Source organism: Corvus moneduloides, chromosome 4, assembly GCF_009650955.1.
Source record: "Corvus moneduloides isolate bCorMon1 chromosome 4, bCorMon1.pri, whole genome shotgun sequence".
Lineage (NCBI taxonomy): Eukaryota > Metazoa > Chordata > Aves > Passeriformes > Corvidae > Corvus > Corvus moneduloides.
Window position 1 is genome coordinate 48,342,670 of NC_045479.1, and position 13,900 is coordinate 48,356,569.

At 39.6% G+C, this 13,900-nt stretch overlaps 1 long non-coding RNA gene across 1 annotated transcript in view; it reads right to left on the reverse strand.

Annotated features, from left to right (window-relative positions):
• Positions 1 to 2,151: 2,151 nt before the first annotated feature.
• Positions 2,152 to 13,900, reverse strand: part of LOC116442441 — a 28,243-nt gene continuing 16,494 nt past the window's right edge. Inside the window, exons 2-3 of the long non-coding RNA XR_004239551.1 lie at positions 11,746 to 11,808; positions 2,152 to 6,463 (exon numbers count right to left, since the gene is read on the reverse strand). This is a non-coding gene — a long non-coding RNA (uncharacterized LOC116442441). The remainder of the gene's footprint in view (positions 6,464 to 11,745; positions 11,809 to 13,900) is intronic.

Consider the following 13,900-nt stretch of genomic DNA (forward strand, 5'->3'; position numbering starts at 1 on the left):
TCACTTGTGTTTCAGCTGTTAAATAGTCAAAAAAGGCTAATGGTTTCATAGTGTTGAAGCCACATTCAGGGTTTTACAGATTTTGTTTTTATTGTGGTTTTTTTTTCCTTACCTGTTAAAAATGGTAACTTTTTTTTCTATTTCCATGCAGTATAAAAATTAATAGGTGGCAGCATGGCTGCATTCTTCCACAACCTGGTTAGGAAACACAGAAAAAAAAGAAAATTTTCCAGTAGTTACTTTTTCATGAAAGCTAATCTCTAGTAGAAGAGCAAGAAATATACATATAACTTACTTACCAGTATTATCAGCACTGTATATTCATAACTAAGAATACATACATCTTTAAATTGGTGCATACAATGTATTTAAAAAAAGGTTTTTTTCTGTTTATATATCCCTACAATAACAAAATGAAAAGCAGAAAGTGTCATTATCAATGACCTGTAAGCAAGTAAAAAGCTTGTGTGGTCCAGAAACAGGATTTAAAAAGAGACCCAATTTTATGGTGCTGATACAGAAGAAACATGTATCCATTTTTCTTTGACAGCACATGATTTCTGTGTAGATTCATTATAAAGTTTTAGAAATAACACTGTGTTATCAAACAACCTTAAAACTCAGGATATATAGGGTTTGTTATTATTGCCAACCACTTCAATAGAATATAAATGTCATCACTGTACACAAAGCCAACCGTCCTATAAAGCAGTGTAACACATCAGGGTGTTACAGCTGTATATTTTATAGGAATTTTCATATGCAAGCTTAAATTAAAATAACTTGTCTTTCCATAATTAGTATGTCAAAATGGGTGAGAAACTGAAGTGCAACTCAAAGAGTAGAATTTCAAATGTTATTTTAAATTTTTGTCACTTTTCTGTGAAAAAGTACTTCACGTAAGTGTTCCCTTCCAAATTCCCCCCACCTGTACTTCCATATTTCATTTTAGGCTTGGGAAGAAAATCTAATTTTTCTTTTTTTTTTTTTGCATTATTGTGGATTTTGTGCAAATATGGGTTCTTTTTCCATAATATAGGAAATTTGCTCTAGTGTAGTATGGAGAAGAATATAAGTTTTTTTCTGCTGATGTTTTCTTCATATTTTGATGCAAGTATGAGGCAGATAGATTGTAATTTTAATGCCCACAGCTGCCAGAAGCATTGATTAGAAGATGAGGAACAATAGGCCTTATTTCTCCTCCCAGTTCAAACTAACTATAAAACTTCTTGTTATACCAAATTAAAAACGTGGTACTCCCTTTGAGGGAGGAGAGTTTAGGTGTGGTGTTGCACTGGTTGATATGTGACCTCGATGTTGCAAGAAATTTTGGGACCCATGGGAAAAAGGTGGTTTTACCCCAGTCTGCATTGGAGCCGTGGAGAGGATTTTTGCTAGCCTGTACTTCTAAATTCTCTCTTCAGACAGTTGTACTAAGGAGATAAAGCTGGTGTCATTATGCAGAACCTCCCTGCTGAGAATAAGGTATACCATGGCAATGCATCAGAAGATGAAGCTATTTGAATAGTTTAGGCTCCAGCTATTTCTCACCATTCAGAGTTTGCAAAGAAGCCAGTTGCTTTGACCAGACCTGTACTTCTGCTCAGCATGTTGGAAAAGTCCTCCTCAGCCTGGGGGCTTCTCCTGCTTCTACTTTCCAGGTTTAACTGTTATAACACCTTGTTTCATTCCTCTGACAAGAAACAGGGCACCATGTAACTATCCGGTATTTTAGGCCTGAGTTTAGAGGAGCTGTCCAGATCCAGCAAGTGACTCAAGGCAGGCACCTGGTGTGCTCTGCCCCTGCCATTCCAGCACCGTGCACCAGGCTGCTCCTGGCTTGGGTTTTGAGGGCTCCTGTGGGTTTGTAGCTTTTACAGAGTGCATGTGTCTCTTTTGCTACTTTACTTGTCCTGCTGTTGGCCCTGTGGTCTTTAAGGAAGGCTATTTCTGGGCTATTTACTTAACTGTTGATCGTTAATGGTAGGATAATTTCCTTCTAACCAGAGATATAAACTGGTAAGTTTGACTAATTATTATATCTTACTCAACATTGCCTACTTTTCAATTGTGCAGCTAGGAGTTTTGTGTATTGTTCTATTGACAAAATCAGTTGGTTTTTTTTTTTTTTAAAAAAGCAAAAGTCATTAATGTGAGTAAAGCAACAGCTGTTAGTTGTTTATTGTGGTATTTTTCATTACAAATAAGTAGAACACATTCTTCCCAGCTGCCTTTTAGCAAATTTCGGCTCTGTCACCCATCTTTCTTGAGCATATAATGCTTTCTTTGTACAAAATCAGTGTGGCTTTTAGTATTGAAGCAATGAAAAAAAATCTGCCCTATTTAACAGCTGTCCTGTGGATATTAATTTTTCTGCACACTGAATGAAAAGGCACTCCCTCAATGCTTTTCACATCATTCTGTTTCTGACTGAATTGCTTCTGTCCACTGAACCTCATAGGGATTGAACAAAATTTAAATATCAATTGCATCTTAAGCATATATAAAGTATTTGAATAAAAGCAAAAAAAATAGTGTATGGAAATAAATGCAAGGTTTCTGGAAGGAAATTTTTTGAAGGACCTCTTTTTCTATTGAAGATTACAGTGCAGTTTTAGCTAATTTTACTCAGACATCTTATTTTCTATATCCTTTTTGTAGTACAGCTACTCTGGTTGTGTGTAATGGTGTTCGTTCTCCCCTTAGTGCTGTGAATCTCAAGCCTACAGACTTTATTTGACTTTCATCAATTTTTTGGTATTCTGGAACTTCTTGAGTACAAGTTCTCATATGAAAGGTTCTGCTTTGGCCCCTGGGGACTGCAACACAATATTGGATGTGGGGGCAGTGGAGAGCTGACATAGCCTATTCTTTGATCTGCTGGAACTTCTATTGACTTCTCATCCTTCTCCTGCCTGACAAACTACTGGGGATAGAGAGGAATCACTGAAACAGAGATATGAAAGCAGGGATTTGTAGTGCTCCAAACTCAAACATGCAGAAATACAGGGATACACCCTTTATTAAAGGTAGTGATAGTACCAAATTAAAAAACCAAACAAACCCATACTTTCAGGAAAAGAAAAGGAAAGGCTAAATAATTGATCAAGGAGGAAACCTGTTAAACTGACTGAGTGCTCATCCTGCATTGCTGCAAACAGCAGATATCTTTAAAAACAGCTCCAGGATTGCTTGTTTGTCTTGCTAGAAGCTTTGTGTTCATACACATTGTTGTAGCATGTGAACTCCAATAAAATTGTTGTGTTCAACTGATTTTTTTACACTGTTATATCTTGCTTTGCAAATAAATTTGAAATAGCTAGGATTTTAAGAAGAGCACATCTCTCTGCAAGCAACTAGAGCAGAAAATCTTTGTAGTAATTGACCTGCTGAGATTAATTCAAATATTCAGTGGTTCTAATGTCTTCTGCCTTCACCAAAACCTGAACACAACAGTTGTCAAGAGTAACTACAGCAACTACTCATTTCCCCAGGACATTGTTTTTTGGGTAAGGGAGGGAGGCAGGGAAGTGAGAGGCGGGAAAGATGCTTGTATTTGAATTGCATGGTCAGGTTTCAGTGGCAGGGGTCTACAGGGGTGGTTTCTATGGGAAGTTGCCAGAAGCTTCCTGTGTGTTGGATCGAGCCAATGCCAGCTGGCTCCAAGAAAGACTCGTCATTAGCCAAGGCTGGGCCCATTGGCGATGGTGGTAGTGCCTCTAGGATAATGTATTTAAGGGGCCAAAAAGCCTGTCTGAACAGCAATTGCACCAGAGCAGTGATTCCCCTGCAGCCCGTGGGGAAGACCCTGGTCAGTCAGGCTGTCCCCTGGCAGCCCATGGAGATTCATGATGATGCAGAGATCCACCTGCAGCCTGTAAAGCACTCCACACTGGAGTAGAGGGATGCCCAAAGGAGGCTGTGAATCGGTGGGAAGCCCATGCTGGAGCAGGTTCCTGGCAGGACTTGTGATGCTGTGGGGAACCCACGCTGAAACAGTCTGTTCCTGAAGGACTGCACCCATTGAAAAACCCGTGCTGGAGACGTTTTTGAGGAACTGCAGCCCGTGGGAAGGACTCACAGTGGAGAAGTACATGGAGAACTGTCTCCTGTGGGAGGGATCCCACCCTGGAGCAGGGGAAGAGTGTGAGGAGTCCTCCCTCCGAGGAGGAAGAAGCAGCAGAGAAAACATGTGATGAACTGACCACAACACCCATGCCCTGTCCCTGTGCTGCTGTGGAGGAGGAGGGAGAAAAAATTGTGAGTGAAATTAAACCCAGGAAGAAAGAAGGGGTGTGGGGGAGGTGTTAAAGATTTGGTTTTATTTCTCATTATCCTACTCTGATTTGATTGTCAATAAATTAAGCTAATTTCCCCAAGTCAAGTGATTTTGCCCATGGCAGTAACGGATGAGTGATCTCTCCTTATCTCAATCCACGAGTCTTTCATACTATTTTCTCTCCCCTGTCCAGCTGAGGGGGAGAGCGATGGAGAGGCTTTGCTGGACATGTGGTGTCCAGCCAGGGTCAACCCACTACCACAGTGCTGTACTTGAGTAGAGTTCCATCTGAAAAAACATTTTCAAGTTTGCTTTCTTTATGGAGTTTTGGGGAAATATGTTTTGTATTTGAGAGATGTTGGTGCATTTGTTTTACCTTCCTAAGAGGAAAAGCCATTCTGGAGCACTTTGGGATGGCATGTGTGAGAGACTGAAATGTTATGGCAGCTGCTGTACATTGCTTACCTACCTGCTTTTATGACTTTTTGCAAACCCTGAAAAAACTGGTTTTGGAAATAATTTCTTCAGGCTTAAATGCAGCTCTATTTTCCTCCATGGCCAACTTTTCTTTCAAAGGAAATTCAATTGAAATATATTCATTGTCATCTTCACTGCCGTGGTTGATGGGTAAAATGTCCACTGGGTGTTAATTTCCCAGAACCTGCCACCTCCAAAAAGCGCTTGTGAAGCAGAGGAAAGTGTGCTGCTCTAGCTCTTGTCAGGGGCCTTGCTACCCTGGGTTTGGTGAGCATTGGACCTCTCCCTGGGCACAAACCCCTGTCCTGCAGCTGCTGCTGCTGGCCAAACCAAGGGTAACCCTGAGGTGTGTGGTGTGATTCAGTGTGTCTCACTCAGACCTTCTTGACAAGATCCATGGCTGCAAAGCCCAGGCTCTGGGCACTGGTCTGGAAGGGCCTGCAAGGTAGCACAGCTGCTGCTAGGGTTGCCATAGATCAGAGAAAAGGTAAGATTTCCTCTACTACAGGTTTTAATCCCATGCACTGCACAAAAAACATACGGGACATAGCTTTCCATGCGCTTTTGCATATAAGGCATCTGGAAAAGGAGTTTCTGTACATCTGGAGCTGAGTGGCCCTATGCTGCCCATATGAACATTTTTTTTGTGCCCATGATTGACCTGTGTGCTGGCAGTTATGGCTCTTCCAACTTTTCATGATAAATCATGCAGCCAATAGAGACTTCCCCAGACAGAATACTAATATCAATGTTGCTAGACAGCAACTATTTATTTGCCATAGATTCACTGCTCTGAGAGATTGGAGAAAGGCAGCCGTTGGTTTCCCAGCTTGAAGTCATTCACCAAAAGCTTTTTGTGGTTTTGAGAACCTCAAAACCCAATTTTTCCAGGGCAAGTCTGGATACTTTGGAGGCACCTGGTCTTGAGAAGTCCTGGGTGGGATTTTCCAAGTTCATCTTACTTGATGTCAGACATGACATAAAGTGAGTATTTTAATCAGATGAAGTGAATGGAAGAAGGAACAGAGGTGATGTGGAAGAGCCAGCAGATTTTGCAGCGACTCAACTGTATTTGTAATTGATTTGCCATTACTATATATAATTTTAGTCTCTTTATTTATTTCTGCATTTTTATTGTGGTTTCATATTTGTGATTACTTCAGCTCCTCACAACCAGCTTTTGACCTGTTCAACCAGAATTGGCCACACCTGGGAATGCCATCAGTTTAGTGATGTTTAAGGAGCTCTTGTAAGGGACCAGCACACAACATGTTTTGCTCACAAAGCCTTCTCCTCCCTGGGATGAGGGATGAGCAGAGTGGCTCTCTTTGGCTCACATGGACATGCAGAAGCAGGAGATCCTCAGTCTGTCGGTACCCATGCCCACTCCCAGCTCCCCACACCTCATCAAAGTGTGACGAGAGATTTGAGAAGTACCAGAAAGAAGGTAAAGCTAATATAATTCAACTGTGAGACATAAAAACATATAAAATAATAAAAATATATATATATCTCAAGGAGAGCCATTAATTCCGGTGCTCATAAATGGCTTTTCATTTTCCCTTATAAAACATAACTTGCTTCATTTTTCATTGTCTTTCCTGGCTCCATGTGAAATCCACAGACAGTAATTGTTCCTCATTTCCTTCTGTCAAACAGGTGGCATACTGAACAATTAAGGTTTCTGTTCATAATAAGCTGTAATGTCTAAAAGAAGAGAAAAAGTCTTCATTTTAAAATAATCTGAAAAATTAGAGGACAGTCTGCTGTGTCATAGAAACCGGGCCTTACTTTGTAATAAAGTAGAAGCCTTTTTTAGGACTATGAAATAAATTTTACCACTCACCACTTTTGATTTTCAGCATTTGCAATTGCTGGGGGAGGTAATCTACTTTCTATTGTCCCAACCTGAGATGATCAGTGGTATATCGTTATCTAAGAGGGTTTTCTTTGCTATTAGAAATCCTGTCCTCAAAGAATACAACACTCTCTCAGTGAAGCCAGTCTCAGTAGTGCTCCAGTTCAGGCTGCCTGCACTGTGTGCCACTACAAAACCAATTACAAAGTTGTTATCAGGAGACAGACAGTGAAAAAAACCCTGCACGTGTACTGGTGATTCTGTGCAACTCAGTTCACTTCGTAGGGCTGGCTGCTTCAAAACCAGCCCACACATAAACTGAAAAACCAATTTTAATTATTGTTCACTTACTTGAAGTCTTAAACAGCTGAACACAGCAGTAACAATTTAAATGAAATTATAACGCATGATATATAGGAGATAATATTGCTGATTAGTGAGCAGATTAGTCCAAAATGTGTTTTTCAACTCAGTTATGAACATTTGGAGTCATGTTTTCCTCTCAATTTGAGCATGAAAAGGGGAAAAATTACTAAACTTGAAGTAACCTTGTATGAATGGCAGATGAGATGCAAGTGAAACATGTTGCAATAAATAAATATACAATTTGGGTTCTATAATTTTCCATTGCATTAATTTGTCTGAATATATTTAGAGCACTAATTTAGTCTGGAAATTAAGGCTGTTTATGGCAACTGCTGCATGTTGATGGAAATATTGTTTCATGTGCTATATTTTAAAACCATGTCATTGACTTTTTAAAACTGCTTCAAAGTTAACTGCACAAAATTACTTTAGCAAAATGTTTTGCCATACAATTAAAACATAAAAGATGAGAAGTTAAAGGTCTTACATATTTTATGCATAAGTTTTAATTATTCCAAGAGCAATTTAACTGACCTGGAATTACTTTTATAGAAAGACACTGTCAGATGTAGTAAAAAAATCTTAGCTAAATCTTGCTTTGTCACTATTTTCAGTTTGAAATTCTGCATTTGCTAATATTTGCTCAAATTTATTTTTGGCATTTTAATTTTTCAAAGCCTAATTAAACCATCCTATGGTTATAGAATAAGAGCAGAGTCTCAAGAAACTCTGCGAGAACTCTGATTTAATGTTTCATTCCTGGGAGAACATACTGAAATAGTGGATTTTCCTTCATAGTGCCCAGGACTGCTTCTGAGTGAGAGAATTCTTTGCCTGTGCACCTATATGTGGGAGGCTTTTGTTCTACCATTTCATTGCCCATTTCATCATGAGTGATTCCAAAACCTTCACAAAATCATTACTTCTTGGAGGGGACAGTGTTAATTTCAGTTTTATCCACATCAAGGATGGATAGCACATAAGTGAGTCAAATTTTGCCAGTGTCCTGGGTGTCCAGAGGAATCAGTGGAAACAAATGATCACTTCCTACCAGGATACCTGCCTCAAGAACAGTTGCTCAGACTCAGGAGGACAGACATGTTTTGCCTGCTCCTAGAGATAGGTAGTAGTGAGGAGGCAGAGGGGAGGCAGATAGAAGATACTTGTTCCTGCAGTTCTTGGTGGGGGAAACCAATAGACTCCAAACATTACCCATGGTGGCAAGGGGAGGCTGGGATTGTCTTCAAAGAGAAAAGCAAGAGGTTGGGTATTTGAGGTGAGAGAAGGGAACAGCGCAAGCAGTAGGGGAAGAAAGCAAATAATGGTAAAAATAAGACCCTCAAAAAGAAACGTCGATACTTGTAAAATTGAATGCTGTTCCTAAAGTAACAAGTAAGGCTTTGCCATGGTTAAAAATTTCATTTCAGTGGGAGAGAAGAGTGGAATGAAAGAATTATATTTCATTAAATACAGAGAGAGCTTTTATTCTGTATTGTCAATTGTTGACTCTGAAGGGGTGCTCAGAAGAAAATGAAAACCTGAATAAATATATGAAAGGTTCTCGACTATAAAGGTTCTCTTTCTAATTGAAAATCATGCATGGCAAAGCCTCTGGCTGATGGACAACTCTTGGAGAGATAGCCACTGAATCTGAGTGTCTCTGTTCTTGATTGCCTTTTCTGATATGCTCTATAATATGCAATAAATATAAATACATAACTGGGCAGGGCTGATGACTGACAATGACTGGCATGCAGACCCACAAGCTGCAATTGCTTGACAATTACACTGTTTGTAAAGACACTGTTTGAAATTGTTATCCATTGTAATGAGTACTGCAGTACTTAAAAAGAGAGAAATGCAGAGATAGCTGTAAGCAATTACCACAATTAACAAATGTGCCACTATCAATATTCTATCCAATTTAACAGAGACATTATTCTTCATCCTAAAGATCTGCTCAGTTTTTTTTAGTGGTAAGTTATCTTATATTCCCCCCTCTTTTTACACTGAAAGGCACTTAAAATTACTTGAACCTGTTTAAAAAGTGGTTTGATTATAGCAAGAAGGACAACTTGGATAAGTGCTTTGAAAATGCTTAGAAATCAATCATCACTTTCAAACAGATTTAACTCTCATATTCTGTCTCCTGCACTTATTATTGCACAAATTAAAAAAAATTATACAATTCCTTCCATAACCTGCATTTTAAAAACATTTGGAGCTCTCATAAGCCATGATATTACAGCTGAAAAGTTGTTGCAAAAGTTCAGTTTTGTTTAGATATTCTTTCTAATCTTTCCTTCTAATTTCTAGGATGTAAGTAATTAATACTCACTTGTTTTTTGTGTCAGTTTGTTTTGTGAATTGGTGGTTCTGTTCCCTTCCTGCAGTTAATCACTGAGTCACATCCTTTCTAATCCTTAGTTCTAATAACCAAACCAATTTTTTCTGGTATGATAAACTGGGCTTCCCTAGTCATTCAAGCAGTTTCCTCTGCATCTACCTGACTTAAAAGTGGTGGTGCTGAGGAGCCAGTGCTCACATATTTTTGTTTCCGTTTTGGACTTCACTTGTCTCTTTCTGTGAGCTGAATGCCCATTAGCAGTCAGGGCACTTTCAGTGTGCCTCTTGGGTGTATCTTCCAGTCTAGTTTCTCCTCTATGAATCAGGTCCATGTGCTCTTTGACCACTCTGTGGTGTGAACCAAGGCATGGTACACAATGACCCACTTAAAAAACATCCGCCTTGTCCAGACCGAACTGCTGCTGTAGACAATCCCCAAGAGCTCCACTGGACTTTCTTGAGGAAGTGGGGTTTAGTATTGTGTCCTTTTCCAAAACTCTTCCGTCTGTGTACTGAGTCACACGTGGTAATTGCTTGTCGCCCTCCACAGCTATCCATTATAATGAGCAATTGGGGTTTTTTAATGGAGAAGAGAATGTTGAGATTGCTGTAGGCAGTTTAAAAATATGCCACTTCTTACCAAATGTCTTGATATTATATTTTTTACATAGGATAAATAAATTAATAGGAAATCCATTTTTAATAGGAAACAATTCTAAAATACAAGTGCTAAAAGGAGTGATCATTTAGACACTTCAAATAAACAGGCTTCTCGGTTTTTGTTTTAAGAGTTTCTTTGTTGGTTTTTTTTTTTTTTGTTTGTTTGTTTGGCTATTCCAAAATGGCATGATTTTACTTGGATCTAAATGTGTTGAAAGGCACATTAACCAAGAGAGGGGGAAAAAAGGAGCTGTATATAGTTTTACTGTCCCTTTAGGGAATCATTGCTTGAGCTTCATTAATATGCATTTTAGCACAATCTAATTTACTCATATGGCTGGCCCCAGGTGTTTGGAAAGGCAACCAGAGGAAAATCAGATCATACTAAAATTAGAGACAAGAAATATTGAATGCCTTCCCTTTTAGGTCCTTGAAAGGCACGTATTAATTATAACTGTATGAATTTATGAAAACTAACACTATGAACAGCTCCAGTAGTAATTATTTTTGAAAAATTGTCTTTACCAATAAGTGTATGTGGCCAAAGTGCAGGGAAAATTTTCTATTTAAGAACATATGTATCTACTTCCCCCTCCAAACATTAAATTTTTAGTGCAGTGTCCCTGTGACATCTTTCTGATATATATTTAATCACTGAAAATCACAATGAAAACCCTTATTTCATGTATGCTGTTTTTTGAACAGTTTCAAATGGGGCATTAGAATTTGATGGATTTGTCCATTTTTTCTAAGAATGCATCTCTGCTGGGTTATGAAACGCCAAGGCCAGCACATTGGGGAAGGAAAAGTGGTGGGGGAAAAGGTTAAAAAATTATCTCTGTGTGGTCTGATTAAAAGCTTCATGCTTTCACGATGTCAATAGGGAGCTTTGGCAAGCAAGTGTTCACAGCTGGTCTCTGAGCTGCTAACGGGATGTAGTGGTTCAATAAAGGGGCTTTATATATTAATTTCCTAAGTGTCATCTTGATTTGCAGCAGGAAGTGTAAGCAAAACAATGTCAAACACATCAGCCCTGAAGGTGCCTTTGGAGCAACACTCATTGGTCTACCCTTGCCCGGGTACTCTGAACTCTTCAACTGGGGAGATGCTTGCCTGGGGAAGAGACTATTTCAGAATCAGTCTTTAGGGGTTGAACAGCCTGAATTACAGTGGTAGCAGGCTACTGAGGGATGCATATGTTATGAAAACACTTAGTCATCACTAGTGAGATTGTGATCTGAAATATCTGACCTTCCTATGATTCAAAAATAGTGAGACTCCAGGACAAAGGGCAGTAACCACATGTGTAGTAGCACAGGGGCCTGTATGACCTGTGCTTGGAGAAGCAGTGCTGACTAACAGGACTGCTTCCCCCTGCCATTCCCACCCAGAAGACAGTCTACAAGGCTTCAGAGGAGCTCAGTTCTCTCCAGGCTTCATGTGTCTCGCCACAGGGTGCTCTGAGGAGTTTTAATCCTCTAGACAGGAATTTGGGAAGAGATCCTGTTATTTCAGCTGGGAGACAAATTTGGTTGTTTGGAAAGGAGCGTAGTTAGCTCTGTTTCAAGCAGGGTGTGATTTCAGGAGATACCCCACTGAAATGTGCTCACATGCACATCGTCGGATGTTTGTCGGGCACACTGCTCATTACAGCCCAGTGGAGCACTACGGACACACGTTACTTTGATGTGATGAGCAGGGTGACATTAAAGGTGAATACTAGAGTGCACTATTAAGAAGGAGCTTAAAATGTACTTACGGAAAGGAACAGAGTCTTCACAGAGGGTGTCATTTAAGAATAGTCCATCTAAAGAACATTCCCCTAAAGCAAAACATCAAAGAGAGGATAGGAAATATGTTTTAGGCTGCAATTCTGGAAAGAAATCAAAGTCATATGAATTTCATTAAATCACCAAGGACATTAAGAAGTAGATTCAAAATGTACATGAAAAATATTGCAGTAAGTGAAAAATAAAGTATCCAGTGACTGGAAAAAATAGAGAAAAGAAGATGATGAAAAAATGATTATTCAGAAGTAACTTAGGGAAAGATGGGAAAACATATCTGTGGGAAGCAGTTTTTGCTCCTATCTGACCACAAACCGAAACAAAATCTATTCCCAGAACCAACCTATATATAAAGGTGATCCTTCAACCTTGGCACACGAATAGGGCCTTATTAAAAAAAAAAAATATTGTTGAATCCTTTTGCTGTCTATATGCATTGTTTCTTCTAGACTAAGCCAATGAGCTCATTTACAGGCATGAGAATATTGCCTTTAATAGTTCAACTACCTGTTAGCAAAAGTACATGCTTTTGCAGTATGTCAACGAACCACCCTTCTCCAAGTGTCTCAGTAACATTGCTGCATTAGTAGGAATGACCACAAATCTTAATGAGATGGAGATTTGTTCTGCCCTGGCACTCCAGCATCCACCCACATGCAGCTGCGACCCATGGCCACGTGTGCAGGACTAGCTGTGACTTGTGGAGTTAAAAACCCAGCAGTGAAAAGGACACGCAGGGGGAAACACAGCATCCTGGTGCCAGAATGTGCCATGATCAGAGACCAGGCTCTTGGCAAAAGGAACTGCATGAAGCCAGAGCCTTGCTAAGTACCCTTGAACAATGCCAGCAAACCTACAGGGAAGCCCTTCCCCTTGGCCAGCTGCTGTCCCGTCTCTGTGCCTGGGCTGCAGCTTGTGGCTGGGGAAAAAGCAAGGCTGGGGAAAGAGAAGGAATGTGGGGGTAAGGAGAGACAGGATTGGGGCTAGAAATAGTGGCTGGGGTGTAATGTGACAATTAGTGCTTTAATCCCTGGAAAAAATAAAATACTTGAGCAATGCTAATTATATCTATTCCACAAGACTTTTTGATGAATAAAGTCACAGAAGAACAAGGGTATCATTCAAATGGTATTCTGTGTGTCTTCCTTATGTATGGTGCCACTGATATATGTATTTTTGCACAAAAATTACATCCACTAATAAGATCCACTTTTTCCCAAGAGTGTGTTGGCAGGTAATGGCTTAGGGAGTTACATAGAAAAAAACTTGGATGTATGGGACCATGAATCTTTACTGACACTATTCTTTGATGACTGGTTAAGTGTATGTAATCCCGAACACTGTAGTTTTACCCAAGGATGCACCATCAATGTATGTACTTGAAAACAGGGATATTCAAGGAGATCCTGATATGAACAGTAGGCAATTATGGTTTCTGTTCATTCAGACAGCTGAACTCATGAAGAATCTAAAAGAGGAGCTGCCTCTGCAGCACTCAGGGTAAATGCTGGACTGGTTAATGATGAAGCAGAGCAGGAAGAAAAAGTGGAACTGTGGATATGTAGTCTTACTTAGGTATGGAAAGGAGTTTGTGCCTGAATTACACCATATTTAAACCTGAGTTGTACGCATTTACTGCTTAGGTAGGAAATTATCCATCTAGAAATAACTGTACAGTTTTGTATATATAATTGCATGATTTTGTTGCAGACTTGGGAAAAGAAAATTTTCTGTGTTCTTTGCTTTACTGGCCCTGAGGAACCCACACAAATTTACATCCATAAGTAAACTATGCAATTGTTATTATTAGCTAGTCGTGCTTCACTGACATCTAAAATTCTCTGCTTGTCAGATGCCAATACACTGTGAATGGATATTACTGTGCTCAGCTGTAAATATTGTGTCCAAAACATCTTTGCAGAGAGCATCTTTGCCCTTGCCTTATCCTGGAGATGTTGTCAAGGTTACTCTGAAGGCTCCTCAGGCACCTAAATACAAGCATCTACTTCACTTGGACATGTGCAAAACATATTCCCTGAAGAACATCTACTGCAATCCAGAGTTCAGGTGAATTTTCACCTCAGTTCACCCCTCATATGTGCTCTGAAAATCCTAACACCTAGAAAA